Source organism: Delphinapterus leucas, chromosome 2 (assembly GCF_059928025.1).
Source record: "Delphinapterus leucas isolate spDelLeu-1000000601 "Yukka" chromosome 2, BTC_Dleu_Yukka2, whole genome shotgun sequence".
NCBI lineage: Eukaryota > Metazoa > Chordata > Mammalia > Artiodactyla > Monodontidae > Delphinapterus > Delphinapterus leucas.
Window position 1 is genome coordinate 154,518,985 of NC_143130.1, and position 26,804 is coordinate 154,545,788.

A 26,804-nucleotide genomic window follows, 5' to 3' on the forward strand; every position below is an offset into this window, starting at 1 on the left:
CGTCAGACTATTGTGTGTCATCAGAAGTTGGCAGGTGCTTTTTTCCTGTCCAGCCAGCTTTTCCTAGAGCACAGTATCTCCTGCACCACATGGAAAGGCAGAGCGGGGCCCTGGTGGCATTGGCGCTGCTCTCACCTTCTTTATACACAGCTGAAGCCAGGACAGTGGGAACAATGCTTTGTGCCAACCTCCTTCCCTGGGGTTTAGAGCCAAGGGCAGCAGGATGGAGTCGAATTCTTGCCCTGAATTTTCAAGGCCTAGAAACCTTGGAAAGACCTGGAAAGCTCATATCTTACTCCTTTGTCTTTCCTTCTTTTGGGAAGGAGAATTTCAAATTCTTTGCATCTCAGTGTGGATATGACCCAGAAAGGTGGGCATGTCGTGAGTCTGATTGCTGTCTCTGAAAGGTTGAAGCAACTACTTTCGGGGCCCTTCTTTATCTGGACCACTGCCTGGCGTCTCGCTTCTTCCCAAGCACATGCATTTGTGGCTATGCATTTAACAAATGACCAGTAACCCTTAGTTCTTGTAGGCTTGTTTTCTCTTACCTGTTCATTACATTTAGAATATTTAAGCTTTCATCTAGGAAGTTCTTATTTGGGTCAGAAATTTCCAAACTTCCCTAAAGGTAAATTTCCATCCTGTTCATCTTTGCCACCAAAAAGGTAACTTGAGCTAAATTTTTTCGGGCCAGTAAGGCCTGCCACTTGGGTAATAGTGTAAGCAATCAATGAGAGCAACAGACAGGGCTTCTTCAGCACAAACAAGCAACATAAAATCCTTTACCCAGTTTTCTTTAAGCTGTGGGTTTGAATGTTCAGAAGATTGAATGGATTTGAAGTGTGGGGATGAAACAGGTTGGATCTTTTTGTTCAAGGCAATTAAAAAATAGGTATTAAGGGTGACATTTACCAACCCCCTCCTGAAGGTGATGTGACTGTGAATTTGAACATCTCATTGCAGCTTTGCTGGCAGGTTTGACATTATTGGATGTTTTCTTTATAGGAGGGTAAAGCTGGGGAGCGATGTGCAGGACTTCTCAAGCTTCCAGAGGGTTAAATCTCCCTATTCGCAGCCCCAACGGGATTCAGACAGGGTCACTGCAATCCCAAACCCATTGTTTGGGGAGGGCAGAAGAGCTAACTGGGCCCTCAGGTGGCCTGGTGAGATCAGAGAACCCAACACTTTTTTTTGTTCACCATGGAGCAAAAACGAATTGGTTTTCAGACCCCTCTGCACACAGCTGTAAAGGAACTTAAAACCAAATATATCTTTAAAATTGAGTAAGAATAGTTACTCATTGCCCATGCCTACTCCCCACTTAGGTCAGAAAATGCTAAGAATTTTACATTTAAAAACACCCTGACAGCATATATTTGTATCACAGAGCCATCAATTTAGTGTGTTCTTTTAGGCTTAACCCACTTTGCTAAGCTAAAAAAAAAAAAAAAGAAATATGAAAAGCTGAATTGTTTATGCTTCCTCACGTAGAGGTGACTGTGTTTGGTTCTTGGCATATGTTTTAACCTTTCTCTCTGAGGAAAGCATGGCCGAATGGAGAAGAGATATTAACAGAACACTTTGAGCTTTGAAGTTTAAAAAAAAGCCTCCACAAAGCTGTCTAAACAGATTGGAAGCATCTTTCCAGAGAATAACTCTTTGTGGCCGCAGACATCACACTGATCAGCCAAACCCCTGTTTCATGGTAATTCTGACCCCTCTCTTCTAGTGCTTTGCTGATAGGCTCCACGAGGCGCCAGTCCCTGCTGGCCTAAATCCAACACTCGTTCCTTCTCTCAACAAGCACCTGCCTTGCCAGACGCTGTGCTAGGGCTGCAAAGAGAATCCCTGCTCCGCACAGTTCTCCTACCACCCTCTTAAATTGTATCAGGCACCAACATTCAGATTTAAAAAAGCACACATACAAGAAGCAACCAGATGAGAGTATAGAGGATTTGTTTTCAGTTCTCCATGAGGTTTTTAAGTATCTTCTTCGTGGCATTGCTATGGGAAGATTGAAGGGGAAGGAAGCTAATATCTATCAAACACCTATTATGTGCAAGGCACTTTTTCATGCATTATTTAATTTTTTTAACCTTTGAGGTGGGTGGGGTTGTCCCTGTTGTTATAGGCGAGGAACTTGAGACCAGATAAACGGAGCAACCTTATCCAGGGTCCTACTGGTGCTGAGTGGTAGAAAGGAGGTTTGAAGCTAGCTCCACCCCCAGAGCCCCTGTCAGTGGGCCATTATTGAGTCTTCAGGTGGACAAAGCGTATATTAAACAACAACAAAAAAAGGCAGGATTCTGAGTTTCAAGTTTTGGCCCTGTGTCTCTAGGGTTGTGGGTTGTCGGTGGTGATCAAGTGTCCAGCAGTTTCTCTAGAATTTGAGAGCTAGCACCTGCCTTCTGTTTTGAAGTTCCAGGCATTCGCAGTGCCTCCCCACGTGCTGGTCGCTGAGGGGCTGGTTCTCCCTCTCTCAGCCTCAGGAAGGTGGGGCTCCAGGCTCTGGGGAGAAGAAACCAGTGGATCCTGAGCTGGCGTGAGGGAGGGCAGGGAGTCTTGGACTGCAGCTGGGGCACTTCCCTGTGACCATCACACAGGTGGTAGCAGCCCGGCAGTGTTAACAACACTGGTTCCATTGTTTCCAGGGAAAACCTTCTGGGGTTTTGAGTGACGTGGACGCATGGTTATTGAGCAAGGCTGGGAAGAGAGCCTCGTGTGCGAGCCTGGGGACGGCTTGGTGGCACAGGGCGAGGGAGATGTGGGAGTGGGAAGAGATCTTCAAGGCAGCCCCAGCCCCGATGAAGAGCCTCCAGCCCTGAGACCAGAAGGGAGTTCCTCCGGGACCCTTGGGCAGGTCATAGCACAGCGCCACCCAGCAAAAAGCCTAGAGAGAATCAGTTTGCTTTTCGAGGAAAAGAAAATACAGTCACCTGGGAATTCCCTGGTGGTCCAGTGGTTAGGACTCTGAGCTTTCACTGCCGTGGCCTGGGTTCAGTCCCTGGCTGGGGAACTAAGATCCCTCAAGCTGCACAGCACGGCCAAAAAAAAAATACGGTAACCTTACAGAATCAGTTCTGCAGTAGCCACGGTCTATCTGTCTGATAGAAATATAATGAAAGCCACAAATGCAAACCACATATATGACTAAATTTTCTAGTAGCCGCATGAAAAGCAGGTAAAATGAAAAAAAAAAAAAGGTAAAATGTAAATTTTTTACCAAAGTAAAACAAACAAGTGAAATTAGTTTTAGGACTATATTCGGTTTAACTCAATATATCCAGAATAGTATTTCAACAGGTAATCAATATAATAAAATTACTAACAAGCTGGTTCACATTCTTTTCCTATGGCGAGTCTTTGGAAGTTGGCATGTATTTTACACTTACAGACTAGCAACATTTCCCACCATGTCTGGAACAATGATGCTAATTGTAGGGGAGGAAGAGGTTTTCCTTGACTGTCTTAGAGTCCCCAGCTAAAAATTAAATTGACGAAGTCAGATTAATAAGAGAAAATCATCCATAATTATTTCATATAAGTCTTAGGTGACACGGGAGTCTTTGTAAGGAAATGAAGGAAGAGTTAGACTTGTGCACTTCTATGACAGATTTGCTGGAGAGCAGACAGTGGTGGAGAAATGTGATAGGTTAAGGAGTCTGAGGTCTGTAGAACCGGGGGGGGGGGGGCCACTGAGCAAGGCCTGTTTGTCAGGATTCTTGGAGGCAGTGCCTCTTTATCTCCAGAGACAAGGGTCTTGAAGAGACAAGGATGAGACAAGGATGCTCCCTTCCTCTGTGACCAGGAGGGCACCTCCCACAGGAGGGTTTTATTTATTTATTTATTTTTTGGCGGTACGCGGGACTCTCACCGTTGTGGCCTCTCCCGTTGCAGAGCACAGGCTCCGGACGCGCAGGCTCAGCGGCCATGGCTCACGGGCCCAGCCGCTCCGCGGCATGTGGGATCTTCCCAGACCGGAGCACGAACCCGTGTTCCCTGCATCAGCAGGCGGACTCTCAACCACTGCGCCACCAGGGAAGCCCCGCGGGAGGGTTTTAAGGCTTGTTTCGGGGGAGGGGGTCAGAGTGACCTTCCTGCTTTTCAATTCTCTCAAACTGCTTCAGCTTAAAATATTCACTATGCCAAGGTACCAAATTTGGGGGTATTGTGTCCTGAACCCCATCGTATTTCAAGCATTTGGAAAGCAGGTTCTAGCAGACAAAGATGGACTCTAGGAAAGTGAGTCCAGTCTTGAGGTTGTGTTTACTGGACTGGCCGATCATCTGTCACCCAGCGAGGCTGGGTGGTCCAGAGGCTGACTCAAGAGTCCAGGTCATGAGGTGAATGGTCAGCCTCATCTTGTTCCAGACTCCTGGGCACTTGGGTGTGTTAAAGTCCAGGCTTATCAATCTGGCTGTTGCAATGTCAGAGAAACTTTCAAGCTCTGAGTGACATCTGGGGAGGTGAAGGCAAGCTCTTCTGTGCTTTCATTTGTTGTCATTGTCAAGGCACATGAAGCACCTGCCCATGTGGCTGACCACTTGCTGGTCTCCCCTTCTGACTGGAAGAGAGGACCAGGCAGGGGCTGGGAGAGCAGAGCAAGGCTAGTGGAGACTGAAATGAGAAGGGGTAGAGCCAGGACCAACCCTCAAATGCTCATAGGAGCATCCAGGTCGTAGAAAGTGTGACAAAGGAAAAGTGACATTGGAGTGTGGAGGGGTCACAGCATCGTAAGAGCACGTGTCCCAGCTGAAGGTGACAGCTGCTTGAGCCTCTGCCAGCTGTTCCCATACACAGCATGACCAGTGCTGTCAGATCGTCTCATTTGTTTTTTCTTTAAAGAGAAACCAGAAATCCAGATTTTTATGTGAAATCTGTTTTTTTAACTGCGGTAAAATAGACATATTTATAATTTTAACCGTTCATAAGTGTACAATTCAATGGCATTAAATAGTTTCACAGTGTTGTGTAAGAATTGGCAGTGTCTATGCCCAGAATACGTTTATCACCCCCAACAACTCTGTACCCATTACACAGTAAGTCCTCCTCTGTAACCTCTATGCTACTTTCTGTGTCTGTTAATTTGCCTATTCTAGGCACTGCATATAACCAAAGTCATGCAATATTTGTCTTCGTGTCTGGCTGATGAAATCTGTTTTTTAAAATGCTGATAAAACTCAAATTTATTTTTATTTTTATTTTTTTGCGGTACGCGGGCCTCTCACTGCTGTGGCCTCTCCCGCTGCGGAGCACAGGCTCCGGACGCGCAGGCCCAGCGGCCATGGCTCACGGGCCCTGTCGCTCCGCAGCATGTGGGATCCTCCCGGACCGGGGCACGAACCTGTGTCCCCTGCATCGGCAGGTGGACTCTCAATCACTGCGCCACCAGGGAAGCCCCAAAATTTTATTTTATTATTATTATTTTCCATGTTTTAAAATTGTGGGTCAGATAAAACTTCTAGTTTGAAACTTCTGGGGAAGGTAAAGTGGAACCGAATTCCAGTTCCGGTTTCTCCTTCATCGCAAAGCCCTCACCAAAGATGCCAGCCGGCAGGTGGATGAGCTTAGAGTCTGGGACTCTGGGAAGGAAGCTAGACCAGTGCTCCCCCAGATGGTGACCATTTGCCTCACCTCTGGGGCCAGGACCAAATACAGATGCCTGGGCCTTCACCTGGACTTCCTAATCAGCCTCTCCAGGGGAGGGGCCCAGGCTCCTGTGTTTTTACCTGGCTTCCCAGGTGAGCCTCACTATTAGACTTGCAATCTCTAGGAGAGAGGAGCAGCGTGCTGTGGGAAGGCGCCCTCCTGCTTGGAGCCAGGTTCTTGTCAGGGCTGGTGTGTTTTGTGCTGCTGTGTGATGGGTCCAGTTCCCAGGTAGACGCAGCTGGGAGCTCAGCCACTCACTCTCCAGACTGAGGGGAGAGGATGGGCTTGGGGTGGGGCTCGTAATTCTGATTCACTTAAGGTTCTGAAATTAGAACCTTAAGAAAATAGAACCTTAAGGGCAGCCCTGAAGGCCTGTGAGGTGGAACCATAGCAGACGCTCCTAATCCTTCTGTTTCTTTGACCTTCAACTCAGTGCGCTACATGAGAAGAGGCTCTGGCTGGCCTGGCCTGACTCCTGTCTTGGCCGTGTTGCCTTGGCAGGCATTCTTCAGGGCCTGACAATTCCGTGGAATCGAGTCTGAGTGTTCAGTTTAGCATCCAGGACCCCTCCTCCCTCGTCCTTCACATCCAGTCTGTCTCTTGTTCCCTCCCAGCCTTGTCTCTGCTCTGACCAGTCTGGCTTCTTGATTCTCTCCTTGAAGATACGCTGCTTGGAGGTTAAGCCTAAAGCCTCGGAGAGTGACATCAGTGGATGGTGGACCAGGAAGCTCCAGACCCTTGTTCCCCCACAGAAACATTAAATAAACTAGAAACTTGCTAAAATATCTTCCCTATGGGAGTTTTGGAAATCAGTCAAAGATCTACAGCAACCAAGTAAACGCCCAACCAAGAAAAAACCACGTTCAGAATGGTAGAAAGTTTCATGGCTATTTTGCTCACCCTTGCCCTGACCCCACCCAACTGCTGTGCCTCCCGGTACCCAGTTCCTTTCTGCAAACCTGAGAACACAAAGCAGACCAAATTTGCAACGTTTTAAACCAACTGTGTTTTTTTTTTTGTTTTTTTACATCTTTATTGGAGTATAATTGCTAAACCAACTGTGTTTTTATACACTAACAATGAAAAATCCACAAAGGAAATTAAGGAAACAATTCCATTTACAGTAGCATCCAAAAAAATACTTAGGAATCAGTTTAATCAAGGAGGTGAAAGACTTGTATGCTGAAAACTATAAAATGTTACTGAAAGAAATTAAAGAAGTCACAGATAAATGGTAAAACATCTGTGTTCGGATTGGAAGACCTAATATTGCTAAGATGTCAATACTACGCAAAGCAGTCTATAAATTCAGTGCAATCACTATCAAAATCCTGAGGATGTTTTTCACAGATGAAGAAAAATGCATCCTAAAATTCATGTGGAAGTTTAAGGGATGCTGAATAGCCAAAACGATTTTGGAAAAGAATCGCAAAGTTGGAGGTCTGACACTTCCTGATATCAAAACTAATAACAAAGCTACAGTAATCATGATAGTGTGGTATCAGCATAAAGACAAACAGAGAGACCAAAGGAATAGAGAGTCCAGAAATAAACCCTCACATATATATGGTCAAACGGTTTTTAACGAGGGTGTCAAGACCATTCCAAGAGGAAAAGGACAGCCTTTTTGAAAAAATACACTTTACTTTTTAGAGCAGTTTTAGGTTCACAGCAAAATTAAGAGGAAGGTAAAGAGATTTCTTACATACTCCCTACACCCCCTTCTGGTGTAGTCTCCCCCATTTTCAACACCCCCACCAGAGTGGTGCGTTGGTTACAATTGATCAACCTACATGGACACATAATTATCACCAGTCTCTTCAACAGATGGTATTGGGAAAAACTACAAAACTCTTGGAAGAAAACATAAGGAAAAAGCTTCATGATAATAGATTTGGCAGTGATGGCAGTGATTTCTTGGATGTGACACTAAAAGCGTCAGCAACAACAGCAAATAATTGGACTACATCTAAATTAAAAGCTTTTGTGCATCAGAGGACACTATCGATAGAGTGAAAAGGCCGTCCATGGAATGGGAGAAAATATTTGCAAATCATATATCTGATATGGGGTTAATAGCCAGACTATATAATGAATTCCTGCAGCTGAACAACAGAAACACAACCCAATTGAAACATGAGCCAAGGACTTGAATAGACATTTCTCCCCCCAAAAAAGATACATAGACAGACGGTCAATAGGCACATGAAAAGAAGCTCAACATTAGGGAAATGCAAATCAAAACTACAATGAGGTACCACTTCATACCTCTTAAGACAGTTATCAGTAAGAAAAAAGAAAAAGAAAAAAGTAAGAAGCGTCGGCAAGAACGTGGAGAAATTGGAACCCTGGTGCATTGCCGATGGGAATGTAAAATGGTGCAGTCACATGGAAGACAGTATGGCATTTCCTCAAAAAATTAAAAATAGAATTACCATATATTTAGCATTTCTACTTCTGGGTAGTTACCCAAGAGAATTGAAAGCAGGAACTTGAACAGATATTTGTACACCCATGTTTATAGCATCATTCTTCACAATAGCTGAAAGGTGGAAGGATCCCAAGTGTTCATCTATGGATGATTGTTAAAATATGAAGTATACATATGATAGAATATTATTCATTCTTGAAAGGAAATTCTGACACGTGCTACACATGGCTGGACCTTGAAGACGTTATGCTGAGTGACATAAGGTAGTCACAAAAAACAGATACTCTGTGATTCTACCTGTCTTTGAGCTGTCTTTTTTTCTGACACCAATCAATTCTTCACTTTTCTAACACCAGCTGGCTGTCCTACAATTCAATTCAGTTCAACTCTGACACTAATGACTTAGTGCAGACCCCACAAGTTAAGAGCTCAGTCCCGTAAGACTGTCTCCATCTGCAAGTCCTGGGGGCCACCCAGACTTCTGACTGACTAGCTGTAAGTTGGGGGTTCCCACGAGCCCTACTCAGGTTCTGTAATTTGCTCGAATGGCTCAGGGAACTCAAGTAAGCACTGTTTTTCTTGGTTTATTATAAAGTCTACAAGTCAGGAACAGCCAAATGGAGGAGATGCCAGAGCCTCTGTGGGCCACCCTCCCAGCACTTTGATGTGATGGGTTCACCAGCCTGTAAGCTCACCGAATTTCCTTGTTCAAGAGTTTTTCTAGAGCTCAATTTCCAGTTCCCTTTTGCTTCTCAGGCGTGGGGGGAGGGTGGGGCTGAAAGTTCCCAAACTTTATCACTTGGTCTTCTGGAAACCACCTCCATCCTGAGGCTCTAGAGGGGTCCCACTCTAAGTCACCTCATAGCCTAAGCTCAGGTGTGACGGAAACAGGATCCTTATGAATAACAAAGGACAGTCCTTGGAAACAGGATCCTTATGTATAACAAAGGACAGTCCTATCACTCAGGAAATGCCCAGGGTTTAGAGCTCTGTGCCAGGAACCAGAAATGAAGACCAAATATATTTTTATTATACCACAGATAATCTCGAGTAATCAAATTCATAGAGACAAAATGTATAATGGTGGTTGGGGGGCTGGGGGAGGAGGGAATGAGGAGTTAGTGTTTAATGGGTACAGAGTTTCAGTTTGGGAAGATGAGAAAAGTTCTGGAGATGCATGGAGGTGATGGTTGCACGATGATGCGAATGTACTTAATGCCACTGAAGTGTACAGCTAAAAATGATTAAAATAGTAAATGTCATGCTGTATGTATATTTTACTACTGGCACCAAAAACAAAAAGATACACTGCTTGGGAGGTGTTCCCTCTGGCTGGGTACCTGGGTAACTGCTCACCCCTGCCGTCGTCATCTCAGTCTCTGCGCTGGAGGAAAGCAGTCCTTGCCCTTCTGTGTGCTTCCTGAGTTTCTGTGGATACTGGCCTTTTTTTTTCTAGGGTTTGTGTCTCCCCCTCTTCCTCCACCTCCTTTTCCTACTAAATGGGAAACTTGTCAAAGGACTGGAACCTTGACTAATACATCTCTCCCATATGTCAAGGCTCTGGGCATAACAGGCGCTTAAAAATGGATGGACAAATTAATGAACAGGTATTCCTTTCCTGAAAGGAATTAAGGTGACCACTCAGTTAGCTGAGAGCTCAGGTGGTTGCAGGAAGGGACTCTCATGCCTGGATTGTCTTCCTGACGTGACTCAATCTTACTCCTTCAGTGGAAAAAGCTACTCATTACTTACGGGGTGCCTTGAACTCTGCTGGACCCAGGGTGGTTGAGAACACATCTTTAGCTCTGCTGTGTACCCTTGGACAAGACCCTTAACTTTTCTAACTTTCGGCTTCTTCTTTTGTAAGATGGAGATAATATTGGCTCCTGCAATAGTGGAGGAGAGGAGTAAATGAGACAGTAAGTGGGGGGCACTTAGCCAGCAGAGTTTGTCTGCTAAATGAAGAACAGATGCTATCACTACTATATCATCAACAAAGGTAGTTGGCCACTGATCTAGAAGGAGAGGCCAACACTTAACTGCTCCCAGTACCACCGTGTGGCAGGCTTAAGGGTACCTGTGCACAGGACGTTCAGGGGTCACAGCGTGTGGGAGGGAGGACACACCCCAGAGTGAGTAGCGGGGAGCCAGCGGGACTGCTTCCCTGAGGAGGCGATGGTTATGAGCCGATTCTCAACAAGCGAAGCGACCAGGAGTTGGGTGAATAGGGGAAGGTGGGCCTTTCTGGAAGTTTCCAGGCAGTATCTTGATGGGGACTTGTTCCTCTTGAGAGCTACTCAAACTAAGAGCTGTGCTGGTGCCAGGAGACGGTGTTATCTTCCCAGTATGTGGTTGATGAGACCGGTTGTCTGTGGTGAAGATTTTGGGGTCTTAGGGATGACATAGGTACTGGGCCAGTTCCCATCCCTGCACATCAGACCTTAGTCTTACAAACCTAAGACTCTACTGAAGGAAGTGGGGTGCCCAGGCTTATCAGGTGGACACAGCTGTTTTCCACTGCCTGATTCTTGATCTTTATCCAACAACGCTGTTAACAGGATGTCCTTCCCTTGCCTTCACCTCCCCCAACCCCCAACATCAAACAGCCCCATGCGAATTGGTTAGATCCCCATCGGGGATGACGAAGAACTATAGGGCTAAGGTGAAAGCGGGTGTTTCCTCTCCTTTCTTCTCTGTCTCCTGACTTCTATCTAGCACCATCCCAAACTTAACCCAAGGGAGCATCTCCTCTCTCTCTGTTCTTCAGGACGGAGGCCTTTGTCTTTGCTGAGTCATTCAGAGGTCGGAGGTCTCCTGCAGGTTCTGGAAGCCCATCCTGGCTCTTCTGCCTCCCCACCTTATTCCAGGCATCTCTCCTTTAGTAGACTTTGCAAAAACTGTAGCTTGGCCTCTGAGCCCCACACAGTTCAAGATGAGGTCTTGCCCCAGCGGAAGGGCAGAGAGCACCAGCACCATGTGTGTTTGCGGGAGGGGGATGGGAGGTAGGGCCGGCCCTCACTTGCTTACCAATTTCTCGGGATTAGACAGTGTGCCTGGCAACCACGAGTGGAGCGGTGTTTGCTTTGGCTCCCATCCGATTCTTTCTCTAGAGAGGAGGTGAACACGAGCCCTTTACAGTTCCAGGAGATCCCTTTTGACTAGACAACCCTGCCGGCTCCAGAAGGGAGGGGGCGCGGAAGCTGGAGCAAGGTTGGAGGTTATTTTTCTTCCTTTTTGTTTTTTTTTTTCCTTTTCCTCTCGCCTGGAAGTTCCTGATTTCTGCTCCATGTTGCGGTGTTGGCATGGCTGGGACTCCCATGCTGGCTCTGGAAGCTGCTGTCTGCGCTCAGGGCCATTTGCTGTGCCCATCGACTCAGAAATATAGGAAGTGAGCCTCCATGAGTCATGGCGTTAAAGCAGGGTCCGTCGCAATGGGCTGTTTGTTTGGGGTGGTGGCTGCCCTTTGAGCAATCCTCGCCTCCTCAGACCTTTGTCCCGAGCTTCCTGTTTGGGGCTGGACATGTTTGTGGAGCCACTCGATGAACTCAGAGGCCGGTTGCTTCTCTACCGAGGAGCTAGGCAGGAGCACACACTGGTCCCACCATCTGTCCCTGCCTGGGATGTCAAGGGAAGCCAGCAGCTGAGAATTAGCTCTTGATTTCTGTCCTTGGGGCAGTGGAGGTCAGTTGTCTCTAAGTGTGCTCCATGAACCACCAGCACCACCTGGGGTGTTTGTTAGAAATGCAGATGCCTGGGCACTGGGGCAGATTCAAGGAATTAGCCTCTCCAGGGTGGAGCTCAGGAATCTGTGGTTTTGATTATCTGCCAGGGATTGTGATGCGCCCTGAAGTTGGAGAACTCCTGGTGTGGGAGCCATGAGACCCTGACCCGGCTCTGCTGAGCCCCGTATTTGGGGCCTCTGGCTAGACACCTGCTCTCTTTGGGCATCAGCTTACCTATTCTGTAATAAGGAAGCCAGCCTCACAGGATGGACACTAAAGTCAAAGGGGTTGCGAAAGTTCCTGAACCAGATGAGTCTCCGCAGACATTCCCTGAATGCACATCCGTCTTCTCCCTCCCCGCCAGACTCCAGAATCTCTGGATTCTGGGCCTTTCTTTCATCCCAGCTGCTGTCCTGGGAATATTTGCTGACAGATCCTCCTCACTGACACCATAGGTCAGGAAGTTAAGCAGACTTTCCTGTCCAGTCTCTGCTGATGAATTAGGTTGGGGCTGACATCACCACCCTTCTAGAAATAGGTCACCCCCCTAAAGACCTTGTTCGTAGAACACAGGCCGGAAGAGGCCACATGCCTGGCACGTGGTGGGGACTGAGAACATGTGAATGGAAAGACGGACGACTGGTGTTCTGGTTTGGCGCTTTGGGGAATGGTCTTCTCGTCGCTGACGGAACATTCCAGAGCATGTTCTGTGATTGCCGTCGAATAACGTGTCAGCTGTGGCCTCGGGAGGGTGGGGGTGGTGGGTGGGGGAAGAGTGCAGCTTGACCCAACCCTCTTACTAATCTTTTTCACCTTTTATGTGTAAGTGGGCCTCCTGAGAAAATCCCCTCCACCTGCTTCCTCAACCCTACGGCCTTGGAAGCAGGTCCTCAGGAAGAGCTGCAGGTGGTAGAGCTCCTCCCTCTTTCGGGCTGGCTGACTTGAGGGGGTGAGGCCTGGGAAGACCGGGCCACCAAGAGACATTCTCGGCCTCTGGCCTTGGGACAGGCATCTTGACAATGGTTTGCTTTATTTGTGGAGCAAGGAGAGTCCTCCTTGGGAATGTTTGGTTCTCTCAAGGCTACTGTGGGGGGTAGGAAGTTGTGTCTGCAGGGCCCAGCTCACCAGTGTGAGTTTGTTGAGAGACTCCCAGAGACATTGATGTTCTCTCCACCCATTGCACTGCCTCTGACTCACTGTCCAGAAAGAACTCTGGTAAGAGGTACAGAGTAACTGTTAGCCGTTTTATGATGACCCAGATGCATTTCTCAGTTACATAACAAACCCCATTGCAAAGGAGCCCATCAGACCCTGGTTCATCTTGAGTCTTAGACCACGTCTTCCTGGGCTACGTGGCTGCTTGGTGGCTTGTCGTGGCTCAGCAAAGCTCTGTGGGAAGAGAGCAGGGCTGCGAATGGGACCATCAGAAGTCCCGACGTTACCTCCCTGCTGATCTACTCTGTAACTTCAGCAAGTTGAGCCAACTCAGTTACAAGATGGAGAAAAGGACGGCCCCCTCCCAGGCTCTGTGCCTCTCCTGTGCTGTGGGCGTCCGGCTCGTCACCTCACCGGATGGTTTTGAGGCTCAGTTTATATGCTGGATGTGCAGGTGCCTTGAAAACTGAAATTTTGTGCAAATGTGGGCTTTTACGTGTCCTTAAAAAAGAAAAAAGGACTCTGGACTTGCCTCGTGACACTCAGAGAGTGAAAGGGCTTCCTGTGCATAAATCAGGTCCTGTCCATCTGGTAAAGAGCCACCTTGGATTCGGGGGCCGTACCCTCGGTTTACAGGGCTCAGCATTCTTGGTTTTAGAGTCAGCTCTTCATTTCAGAAAAAGTTCTGGTCGTTCTGGCTGTAGGAACCTCTCCCAGAGCTCCTGGTTTCTGGAGCATCCCTGCTGATTTGGTCCTTTTGACTTGAGCCATGGTGCAGCTCCTAAGGTCCTGTGGACCATTCTAATTCCTTTTGATGCCAAGAAGGGCCTTTTGCCAGAGATAGGCACAAAGCAGCTTTTTAATCTCTGTGTGCCTTGGATGGCTCCTCTCTTCAGTGTAGGAAGTGGCAGTGGTGGCAGAGCACAGAACTGACTTAGCCCCTACCATCAGGAGATGGGTCCCGGGAGTAAGAAGTCTTCTCCTAAGGGCCTGGTGCCCTGATGTTACCACATTTTCTCCCAGGCCCCTTACATTTAGCAAGTGGCACCAACCCATGGTAACAAGTGGGGACTGGTGGGGCTCAGACAGCCCTTGTGACTGTGATAATTGACTTTTCTCTCTCTGGAATTCTTCTGTCTCTCCTTAGGGAAGAGGGGATCCCATTATTTGCCCAAGAACGCTGGCCCTGTATTCTCATGCTACTCCACAAAAATCCAAGTCCTTTACGAGGGTGCCCCCACTGTGGGCCAGATCTCTGTCGCTTGCGAGTAAACCACACAGGCCCCTGGCCATCCAGTCTTTGTTTCTCTTTGAATTCTGCTTGTCCTGGATTGCATCCACTCTGGCCAGCCTCCAGGTGTCTCCCCAGTTGACAGCAGGTAATGGGACAAATGAGAGTCAGTGAACGAAGGCTCTCATCCCCTTGGCTGTCTATCTCATGAGGTACAACCTCAGATTAAGGGCTATACTCTCCATTTATAGGGCCAAGCACTCTGACCTTTATGTCAATTCTTGGGAGCTGTGGTTTCTTTGAGACAGTGCACCACAGCCTTTATTTATTGTTTGAACAAATATTTATTGAATATCTACTCTGTGCCAACCCACGTTCTGAGCTCTGAGGATACAGTAGTGAATAGAAAAGTTCCTGAGTTCACACGTAAGAGAAGAGGGATTAGACTGTAAGGCATTACTTATGGAGTGACTAGTGGTGGAAATGTCAGGCCAAGTAGGAGGGGAGATGACCTCATGTATGTAGGTCCTGATTAACTCCCTAAATCCCAGGGCGAGAGCTGATGGCGTTGCTTTCTTGGGGTGGTGGTAGGTCCGGGTGATTAATAGTTTTCCTGGTGCAAGGTTTAGATTTCTTTTTCTTTGCAGATCTCTCTGGGATAATGAGGCAGGGGTAGTTGCCTTATGAAGTTGGCTCTTTGGAAAAATCTACTTAGAGCCCAGCCTGTTTCTGGATGACCCTGAAGTGGGTCTGGCCTGTGGCAGGACTTTAAGAAAACACTCTTCCAGGGCCTGCCTGTGAGTAAACCCCCTGGTCTCAGTTTCACCTCTGAAAGTTGGAAGGGGAGAGCTGTCACCAAGAAAGCCCAACCAGACTCAGAAGAAAACTTGGGAGGATTAGAAACATGTTTTGTCACATGAATTACTTTTAGGAATGACAGCTCGCGACATATCAGACAAAGGAAACAGTTCTTCTGGTTTCACCATCTGTCACCAGGCAGGGAGTGGTAAGGTTGAGCGCAGCAACACCACACAAGACGTTTGGGTTCATCTGTTGGCTGCTGCGAGCTGGCATCTGGTTGGGAGTTGGTGGAAGTGCCAAAGCATCTGCCTGGAGCTTTTCACTTTCTCCAAAAGTTGGAGAAAGTATGGTCTGCATCTGCCTCTTTGCTGGCCTGGTGATTGGAAAGACGCCCCTCATCTTTCCTCTTCCCCGGCTGAGTCACTGGGGAAGTTCTAGGAGCCTATGGTCATTGACTGTCAGCTCTGTCGTGAGAGGGACCTTTGGGTGGAGAAGCCGGCAGTGAGGTGGGCGCTCGGGGAAAGGGGAGCAGAGGAGCCTTGGCATATGGTCTCACCTAGACCAGGACTGAGCCTTTGCAGATGTCACAAGGACAATTTCAGGAGGAACACCTACCCTTAAAAGGAGGCGTGTGTGCACCAGGAGCCTCTTGAGTTGATGACTGAAAGCAGCAAATTGCTACTGTGCCCAACTTCTTTGCTGTAGAAGAAACTGGAAATTCTTGAGTTACTTTTGAGCTGCACAGTTCTAAAAGGCTTCTCTTTATTCAGAAGATACTTCCTGACCCCCATCTCTGTTCTTAGCATTGTACTGGGCGCGGGGCGAGGGGGTCACACAAGGAAATGTCAGTCAATGTCTCTGTCCTCACGGTGCTAAAATCTAGCTGGGGAGACAACAAACACCCTACATGGAAAACAACCAAAAGTCAGCATTGCATAAGAACAAGGAACCCCATAGGGTGTAACTAAGTGGTCAACAAAACAGACTATAGCCGGACACACCTCTCATGGTCACTTCCTCCAATAGCTAGACAAATGGGGGACACTTGAATGATAGAATCGAGTGTGTAAGACTGGAGATATTGTCAGGTCTCTGAGGCATTTACTTCCGTGAAATTCACCTGTTTCATCAAGGGGTTTGGAGTCAGATTGCCATGGGCTTGAATCTCAGTTCTGCCATTAGAAGCTGGGTGAACTTGGGCAAGTTACGGTTTTCTCATCTGTAAAAACCAAACCAGAGATAATCCTGACAACTTTAGGGAGTTGTTGGAAGGGATTAAATGAAATAACGTGAAAAATCATTTAGCAACTGCCTAGCACACAGTAGGTGCTCATTATGTGTTAGTTTCCTTCCTTCCAGTTTGGATAACAGCCAAGACCTGAACATTCAGCCAAATGGTTAATGGTTCAAACTCTAGTACCCATGGCCTGAACTTGAAGCCCAACATAGAACACTTGCTGTCCTGTGACCCTGGGCAGGGTACCTAAAGGCTAGTTTTCTCCATTTAAAAATAGGGATTAAAAGAGTGTGTGTATATGTATAGCGCTTAATAGTGCCTAGGCCAGTAACTGTGGCGTGGCGAGCACAATGGGTCAGCCGTGGTCACTATTCTTACCTTCCCTGGGAAGCAGTGATTATAGGCTGTCCTGATTTCACTAGTGCCCTTCTTGCCTTTCCCTAACCTCTTTTCCCCAAAGGACTGAGGAAATCCAAGAGTGCTGAGGTTATATAAGCCACCAGCACAATCACAGATTTGAAGACAAACCCTGTGATTGGGGAGGGACTCTAAGAAAGTCTAGAGTCGACCAGCTGTGACCCTGCTTCCCAAGTTCTTAGGGACCTAAGCCTAGCCTTTTAAATCCATAAAGCTCTTTCATGGGCGATTTGCCCCCAGGTCAGTGGGATTGTTTTTGTTCCTGAAGGTCTGCTGCCTCCTTAATCCTCAGTTGGCCTTTTTAGAAGAAGCCAAGGGGTTGGATTTGGGAATTTCAAAAATACAATCATGTGAGCAGGCTTTGTGTGCACGTGATTGCTGACTGTGGTGGGTTCCTAGACGCTGCCTGGTGGTCCTGGGTGGCTGGGAGCTTGTCCTCATGATTAAACTGTTGTTCAAGTTCAGTGTTTCCGTGCCCAGCAGCCACCTCGCTCTCCTTGCTTCTTTCTGGGGCATCCAAGCCTCAGTCCCAGGACCGCCCTCTGAGCCTCCTCCACATCCAGAGTTGGCTTTCCTGCCATGTACCTTCACTCTAACGGAGACCCACGTTGGGGATCCTGGAACCTTTGTTTGTGCATCATTTTACCCAAATTAGTTATTCTTCAATCACTGAGGTGTAGTGTTTTCACTGAGGTGTAAACACACGTCTAAGTTTACCTGGCACTGGCCAATAGGAGCAGAACTATGTAGCGAGTGTGCACACTTGCCTAGCAGCGCCACTTCGTGGTGTTTAAATGCGCACAGCAGGGTGTAGGGATGGGCCGTGAGTGTTGAAGTCACTTCCGAGCGCTGTGTATAATTCCCACGTGGACGTGGTCCTGGGAGACAGGTTGTAGCGGTGGCCTCCCTGCTGGTGGCCCCGACGGCCACGCCTGAGGTACCAGTGTCCAGACACGCAGCCCCAGGAGAGGGTGGGCGCGTTTTGTATGGGATGGAATTTAGACATACTATAATTGTAGCACATTTTAGTGCCCATAAATTCTGCATGGACTTAAGTGACCCTTTATATAGTAACGTTTTCATACGTTTGTTTATGTAGCTAAGTTTTCCTCAACTGTTGTACCCTGTGACACTTAGCGTCTCATCAATCTTTAGATCATTAAGATCCTTGCTAGTGTATATGGACGTGTATAGATACACACCTGTATGTGGTCACCCATCACATAAAAACACCCTTGCGAGCGTGGCGTCCTGCTGTGTGCTTAACGTTGCTCATAGGGGTTGATCAGCTTTGAGCAAACATGGTGTGTGGAAATCTAGATTGAACCCAAATTTATCTTTCATGTGGTGCTGATTTTAAAACACCCCCCAATGATGTTTTTTTAAATAGCATACTTTCTCTGAGAGTCTTGTCTAGATTTAAATTTCCAACGACATCTTTCCCCAGGTCTGGGCTCATGGCTAATCTGGAAGGGTAGTGACGTTTTCCTGACATGCCACTTAACTGCAGCCCATTCATTCGGTACCCATTTATCGAGTAAACTCCTGTTGTGTTTACCAGGCACCAGACTAGTGTCACAAATAAGGTTGAAAACCAAAGGATTAGAGGAGTTATTTAGGGCAAGGAGATCAGGCCTCACTAGCATGACCAAGGAAAACTCAGTGAAGGAACTGAGGGTGAGATGGGCTCTAAAAGACTCAAGGAGGGAGGCCTTTGCAAGCAATGAATCTGCTGGGATAAAGGTCGAGACCAGTCGATGAAAGCTTGGACTTGTGAATCATCCAGTCCGGGGACATCCAGGGAAGCATATGGAGGTGGGACGGGATGTGAAGAAAGCTAAGAACAGCAGGCTGAGGGGTGTGGATGTGGTCCTCCCTGGGAGAGGGCTGGCTCCTTGAGGGTCCTTGAGCAGGACCGCGTGGTCAGAGCAGCGCCGAGGAAGGTGCCCCTGAACACGCTATGCAGGCTGGTGGGGGAGAGGTCACATCATCTGAAAGGGGGCGGGGAGCTGATGCAATGTGGACGTCCAAGGACGGCGGGGGAGGGTCGGGACAGCGTGGTTGTGAGAGGGCAGAGGCCAGGGGGCTGAGAGTTGAGAAAGGGCAGAGAGAATGAGCAGAGAAGGATGAGGAGAGCCAGGGCAGGTGTCTGTGGGGCTGCCATCGGTCAACCAAGCACGTCTTGTTTGTCCCGGTGGCCTCTCCTCCCCTGCCTGTCGCCATTGCTGGGGGAGAGCGTGCGGGCTGGGAGAGGCAGGCTTGCAGAAGAGGAGTGAGCCCTCCTGGTGTAAAGCATTCTGCAGAGGAGTCCTTTCAAATGGGCTCACTAGGCGTCAGAGCACCCCGCTGAGCTAGAGGGTGTGAAGCAGGCAGTACCTTCCTTTGTGAATTAGGAAATAGGCACAAAGAGGGGAATTAACTTGCCCATGCCAGACAGCTCCTAACTGGCAGAGCTGGTATGTGAACACACGCCTTTCTGAACTTGGAGCCCTAGGCCTCAACCACTGTGTAGAGTGATCACATGTCTGAGGGATGTTGGGGTGGAAAGGAGGAAGGAGGACGGGTTCACTTCAAAATGAACAATGTTCACTGTTAAAATGAACCACATGGGTGTGAGCTCCTTGAGGAGCATGGTGACCCTCCGATTAGGTCATAAGGAGACCAAGTTTGAAGCAAGCCTTCAAGCCCAGGAGCTTTGCTGCAGGGAAAGCTGCTGGCCCAGTAAGGGGACATTTTTGACCCTTGACGCCAGAAAGCCAGCTGTTGGGAGTCCTGAAATGCAAGAGACATGCCACCCTGATCGGGTGACTGTGCCCAGGGGGAAGGAATGAGGCAATGGGGACCCAGCCGTGGGGCTGAGAGTGGGCGCATCTTTCTCTGATCAGCAGGCATGCCTGCGGCAGGAATGGACTGAGGAGGAATGAGGTTGGGCGGGTGAGAACCTGCTTGCTGATGTGGTTGCCTCCTACCAAGATGAGCAGGATCCTGCTGGCCAGTACCTGGGTCAGGAGGATGAGGTGCCTGGGACCCTGGAAGAGGGTTCAGATGGGGACCAGTGGTCTGTCCTTGTTCCAGTGGACTTAGCGCTCACCATGGTGTTGACACAGAGCTCCCTGCCGTTTGTGAAAGCCCCAGGGTCTTCCTTTGATGGTCTGGGCATGTTCATGACCAGGCAGCACTGGGAGGGCAGCTTTGTGCCTGGATTCAGTTGTGACTTGGGGCTTTGCAGGGGTGCCCCACATGGATGGTGATGGGGACAGTAGTTCTGTGGATCTCAGAGCCAACATAACACGTGTTGTGTTGTGTTGTGGGTCAAGTGTGGGCATCTTACCCCAGATGCAGCCTAGTGGTTTCTGGGTTTATTTTGGCTCTGCCAAGTGCATGAGCTGGAGTGACAAGTGATGCATGACACAGAGTACGGCTTCTTCCTGTCACCCGAAGCCCTCAGGCTGCACAGGCATGTTTTTAACTGTGACATTTGCTCTGGAAGTGCTCGTGACCGCTGCTATTGCAACAGTGTTTAGATATCACACTTGAGTTTGCAGAAAGGGCAAAAATCAAATCGAAAACAAAAATTGAGTATCCCAGTCTGCCTCTCCATCCTTTATTCACCCCATTTTGGTAAAACATCTTCTTTTGGGGTGAAGTGAACCATTGTGATGAGGCTCATAGGCTCTGAAGAGCGGAGACTGTCTGTGTATTGTGTATTTTGCCCCTGACTGTATTTTGTTGAGGAGGATAAAACTACAGAACAAATGCTGGGGCATAAGGCAAGTCAAAACCAGTTAATGGTGATTTTCAATCCTTTACATTCACAGTCTGGGTCTTTGGTTTTTCGTGAGTGTGAGAAAGGTACGGATCCCACCCTTGGGAGCAGCATTCCATCAACTCTTTAAATTATTCTTGTCCTGACTTGGGCTGCGGGTCTCTGGTTTTTACCCTGGTGGTGTTCTATCAAATGCGAGACAGAACTCAAAGGAGTGAAAATACAGGCTTCCGTGTTGACTAGTGTCACACCAGTAGCATTTCCTGGTAGGCAGGAGGTGAGCTGGGGCCTGGAGTCAGACAGAACTTGTTTAGGAGCCCAGCTCTTCTGCTACCCGCCTGTGTGCCCATAGGCTGGCTGGGTGCCCACCCCCAGTTTTTCTCATTTTTGTCTTTGTTGCAAAAGTTCATGGGCTGAATGAAAAAGATAAACTCTGTTAGATACCCAGTGCCTAGTAGATGCGCAAAAACCAGTCGGCCATTCTGCCCTCTTCCCAGTCCCCCGTGTACCCATTTTCTGCCCTTACCACTGAGAGTACAATGTGGTTTGTAGAAAGAATGTGGTCCTTAGTGGGCAGACCCGTGTATTTCTGCCAGCTTTGCGTAGACAAGACCTTCCACCAACGTCCATCTGTCTGCCTGTCCAGCCAGCCAACATCACTGAGTTCCTGCTAAGGGACAGACTCAGGAACTAGGAGCTGGGTATAGAGCTGTGCACGATCACTGAACACAGCTCTCAAGAAGTAGGAAAAAATATGCCCTGAAAAAAACAGAAGAGGCAGCAGCTTACAGTCCAATCCCTATGTTTTGGTTTCCACACTGGGCATGAAAGTACTGCCAAAGCCGATTTCCTCCTGGAGAAAAGTCACTGTGGGATGGCGTCGATATATTTGAAGTGATGAGAGGGAAGAACTTACAACCAAGAGTACTCTACCCAGCAAGGATCTCATTCAGATTTGATGGAGAAATCAAAAGCTTTATAGACAAGCAAAAGCTAAGAGAATTCAGCACCACCAAACCAGCTCTACAACAAATGCTAAAGGAACTTCTCTAACTGGGAAACACAAGAGAAGAAAAGGACCTACAAAAACAAACCCAAAACAATTAAGAAAAAGGTAACAGGAACAAACATATCGATAATTACGTTAAATGTGAATGGATTAAATGCTGCAACCAAAAGGCACAGATTCACTGAATGGATACAAAAACAAGATCCATAAATATGCTGTCTACAAGAGACCCACTTCCGACCTAGGGACACATACACAGAAAGTGAGGGGATGGAAAAAAATATCCCATGCAAATGGAAATCAAAAGAAAGCTGGAGTAGCAATACTCATATCAGTTAAAATAGACTTTAAGTTAAAGAATGTTACAAGAGACAAGGAGGGACACTACACAGGATCAATCCAAGGAGAAGATATAACAATTATAAATATATATGCACCCAACATAGGAGCACCTCAATACATAAGGCAAATGCTAACAGCTATAAAAGAGGAAATCGACAGTAACACAATAACAGTGGGGGACTTTAACACCTCACTTACACCAATGGCCAGATAATCCAGACAGAAAATTAATAAGGAAACACAAGCTTTAAATGACACAATAGACCAGATAGATTTAACTGATATTTATAGGGCATTCCATCCCAAAACAGCAGATTACACTTTCTTCTCAAGTGCACACGGAACATTCTCCAGGATAGATCACATCTTGGGTCACAAATCAAGCCTCGGTAAATTTAAGAAAATTGAAATCATATCAAGCATCTTTTCTGAACAAAATGCTATGAGATTAGAAAACAATTGCAGGGAAAAAAGCATAAGAAACACAAACACATGGAGGCTAAATAATATGTTACTAAATAACTAAGAGATCACTGAAGAAATCAAGGAGGAAATCAAAAATACCTAGAGACAAGTTACAATGAAAACACGATGATTCAAAACCTATGGGATGCAGCAAAAGCAGTTCTAAGAGTGAAGTTTATAGCAATACAAGCCTACCTCAAGAAACAAGAAAAAAGCTTCCCTGGTCATGCAGTGGTTAAGAACCTGCCTGCCAATGCAGGGGACACAGGTTGAAGCCTTGGGCCAAAAAGATCCCACATGCCGTGGAGCAAATAAGCCCGTGCGCCACAACTACTGAGCTTGTGCTCTAGAGTCCGTGAGCCACAACTACTGAGCTTGTGTGCCACAACTACTGAAGCCTGCTCACCTAGAGCCCGTGCTCCACAACAAGAGAAGCCACTGCAATGAGAAGCCCGTGCACTGCAAGGAAGAGTAGCCCTCGCTTGCTGCAACTAGAGAAAGCCTGTGCACAGCAGCAGACCCAATGCAACCAAAAATAAATAATTTAAAAAAAAAAAAACAAGAAAAATCTCAACCTAACCTTTTATCTAAAGGAACTAGAGAAAGGAGAAAAACAAAACCCAAAGTTAGTAGAAGGAAAGAAATCATAAAGATCAGAGCAGAAATAAATGAAATAGAAACAAGGAAAACAATTTAAAAAAAAAAAAAAGATCTTGCTGTGATTCATGTCAAAGAGTGTTCTTCCTGTGTTTTCCCCTAAAAGGTTTTTTTTTTTTTTTTTTTCTTTTGCAATACGTGGGCCTGTCACTGTTGTGGCCTCTCCCGTTGCGGAGCACAGGCTCCGGATGTGCAGGCTCAGCGGCCATGGCTCACGGGCCTAGCCGCTCCGTGGCATGTGGGATCTTCCTAGACTGGGGCACGAACCCGTGTCCCCTGCATCGGCAGGCAGACTCTCAACCACTATGCCACCAGGGAAGCCCCTCCTAAGAGTTCTATAGTGTCTGGTCTTACATTTAGTTCTTTAATCCATTTTGAGTTTATTTTTGTGTATGGTGTTAGGGAGTGTTCTAATATCACTTTTTTACATGTAGCTGTCCAGTTTTTGCAGCACCACTTATTGAAGAGACTGTCTTTTCTCCATTGTATATCCTTGCCTCCTTTGTCATAGATTAGTTGACCATAGGTGTGTGGGTTTATCTCTGGGCTTTCTATCCTGTTCCATGGATCTATATTTCTGTTTTTGTGCCAGTAGCATATTGTCTTGATTATTGTAGCTTTGTAGTATAGTCTGAAGTCAGGGAGTCTGATTCCTCCAGATCCTTTTTTTTTTCCCCTCAAGATTGCTTTGTCTATTTGGGGTCTTTTGTGTCTTCATATAAATTTTAAGATTTTTTGTTCTAGTTCTGTAAAAAATGCCATTGGTAATTTGATAGGGATTGCATTGAATCTGTAGATTGCTTTGGGTAGTAGAGTCATTTTCACAATACTGATTCTTCCAATCCAAGAACATGGTATATCTCTCCATCTGTTTGTACCATATTTAATTTCTTTCATCAGTGTCTTATAGTTTTCTGCATACAGGTCTTTTGTCTCCTTAGGAAGGTTTAATCCTAAGTATTTTATTCTTTTTGTTGCAGTGGTAAATGGGAGTGTTTCCTTAATTTCTCTTCCAGATTTTTCATCATTAGTGTATAGGAATACAAGAGATTTCTGTGCATTAATTTTGTATCCTGCTACTTTACCAAATTCATTAATTAGCTCTAGTTTTCTGGTGGCATCTTTAGGATTCTCTATGTATAATATCATGTCATCTGCAAACAGTGACAGCTTTACTTCTTTTCCAACTTGGATTCCTTTAATTTCTTTTTCTTCTCTGATTGCTATGGCTAAAACTTCCAAAACTATGTTGAATAATAGTGGTGAGAGTGGACAACCTTGTCTTGTTCCTGATCTTAGAGGAAATGGTTTCAGTTTTTCACCATTGAGAACGATTTTGGCTGTGGGTTTGTCATATATGGCCTTTATTATGTTGAGGTAAGTTCCCTCTGTGCCTACTTTCTGGAGGGTTTTTATCATAAATGGGTGTTGAATTTTGTCAAAAGCTTTCTTGCATCTATTGCGATAATTACATGGTTTTTCTCCTTCCATTTGTTAATATGGTTTATCACATTGATTGATTTGCATATATTGAAGAAACCTTGCATTCCTGGGATAAACCCCAGTTGATCATGGTGAATGATCCTTTTAATGTGCAGTTGGATTCTGTTGCTAGTATTTTGTTGAGGATTTTTGCATCTATGTTCATTAGTGATGTTGGCCTGTAGTTTTCTTTGTGACATCTTTGTCTGGTTTTGGTGTCAGGGTGATGGTGGCCTCATCGAATGAGTTTGGGAGTGTTCCTCCCTCTGCTATATTTTGGAAAAGTTTGAGACGGATAGGTGTTAGCTCTTCTCTAAATGTTTGATAGAATTCGCCTCTGAAGCCATCTGGTCCTGGGCTTTTTTTGTTGGAAGATTTTTATTCACAGTTTCAATTTCAGTGCTTGTGACTGGTCTGCTCATATTTTATATTTCTTCCTGGTTCAGTCTCAGAAGGTTGTGCATTTCTAGGAATTTGTTCATTTCTTCCAGGTTGTCCATTTTATTGCCATAGAGTTGCTTGTAGTAGTCTCTTAGGATGCTTTGTATTTCTGCGGTGTCTGTTGTAACTTCTCCTTTTTCATTTCTAATTTTATTGATTTGAGTCCTCTCTCTCATTTTCTTGATGAGTTTGGCTGAAGGTTTATCAATTTTGTTTATCTTCTCAAAGAACCAGCTTTTAGTTTTATTGATCTTTGCTATTGTTTTCTTTGTCTCTATTCCATTTATTTCTGCTCTGATCTTCATGATTTCTTTCCTTCTACTAACTTTGGGTTTTGTTTGTTCTTCTTTCTCTAGTTCCTTTAGGTGTAGGTTAGATTTTTTCTCATTTCTTGAGATAGGCTTGTATAGCTATAAGCTTCCCTCTTAGAACTGCTGTTTGCTGCATCCCATAGGTTTTGAATCGTCGTGTTTTCATTGTAATTTGTCTCTAGGTATTTTTGATTCCCTCTTTGATTTCTTCAGTGATCTCTTGGTTATTTAGTAACATATTATTTAGCCTCCATGTGTTTGTGTTTTTTACGCTTTTTTCCCTGCAATTGTTTTCTAATCTCATAGCGTTTTGTTCAGAAAAGATGTTTGATATGATTTCAATTTTCTTAAATATACCGAGGCTTGATTTTTGACCCAAGATGTGATCTATCCTGGAGAATGTTCCGTGTGCACTTGAGAAGAAAGTGTAATCTGCTGTTTTGGGATGGAATGCCCTATAAATATCAGTTAAATCTATCTGGTCTATTGTGTCATTTAAAGCTTGTGTTTCCTTATTAATTTTCTGTCTGGATTACCTGTCCATTGGTGTAAGTGAGGTGTTAAAGTCCCCCACTATTATTGTGTTACTGTCGATTTCCTCTTTTATAGCTGTTAGCCGTTGCCTTATGTATTGAGGTGCTCCTATGTTGGGTGCATATATATTTATAATTGTTATATCTTCTTCTTGGATTGATCCCTTGATCATTGTGTAGTGTCCTTCCTTGTCTCTTGTAACATTCTTTAACTTAAAGTCTATTTTATCTGATATGAGTATTGCTACTCCAGCTTTCTTTTGATTTCCATTTGCATGGAATATCTTTTTGCATCCCCTCACTTTCAGTCTGTATGTGTCCCTAGGTTGGAAGTGGGTCTCTTGTAGACAGCATGTATATGGGTCTTGTTTTGTATCCATTCAGTGAATCTGTGTCTTTTGGCTGGAGCATTTAATCCATTCACATTTAACGTAATTATCGATATGTTTGTTCCTGTTACCTTTTTCTTAATAGTTTTTGGTTTGTTTTTGTAGGTCGCTTTCTTCTCGTGTGTTTTCTAGTTAGAGAAGTTCCTTTAGCATTTGTTGTAGAGCTGGTTTGGTGGTGCTGTATTCTCTTAGCTTTTGCTTGTCTGTAAAGCTTTTGATTTCTCCGTGGAATCTGAATGAGATCCTTGCCGGTAGAGTAATCTTGTTTGTAGGTCTTCCATTTCATTGCTTTAAATATATGGTGCCACTCCCTTCTGGCTTGTAGAGTTTCTGGTGAGAAATCCGCTGTTAACCTTATGGGAGTTCCCTTGTATGTTATTTGTCATTTTTCCCTTGTTGCTTTTAATAATTTTTCTTTGTCTTTAATTTTTGTCAATTTGATTACTATGTGTTTCGGCATGTTTCTCCTTGAGTTTATCTGGCCTGGGACTCTCTGCGCTTCCTGGACTTGGGTGACTATTTCCTTTCCCACGTTAGGGAAGTTTTCGACTATAATCTCTTCAGATATTTTCTCGGTTCCTTTCTCTCTCTCTTCTCTTTCTGGTACCTCTCTAATGCGAATGTTGGTGTGTTTAATGTTGTCCCAGAGGTCTCTTAGGCTGTCTTCATTTCTTTTCACTCTTTTTTTAAAATTCTGTTCTGTGGCAGTGAATTCCACCATTCTGTCTTCCAGGTCACTTATCTGTTCTTCTGCCTCAATTATTCT

The 26,804-nt window shown here is 46.0% G+C and overlaps 1 protein-coding gene across 1 annotated transcript in view; it reads left to right on the forward strand.

Annotated features, from left to right (window-relative positions):
- The window catches only part of FLVCR2 (FLVCR choline and putative heme transporter 2), a 61,296-nt gene that overhangs the window by 1,428 nt on the left and 33,064 nt on the right, over nt 1–26,804 (forward strand). The window lies entirely within an intron of this gene.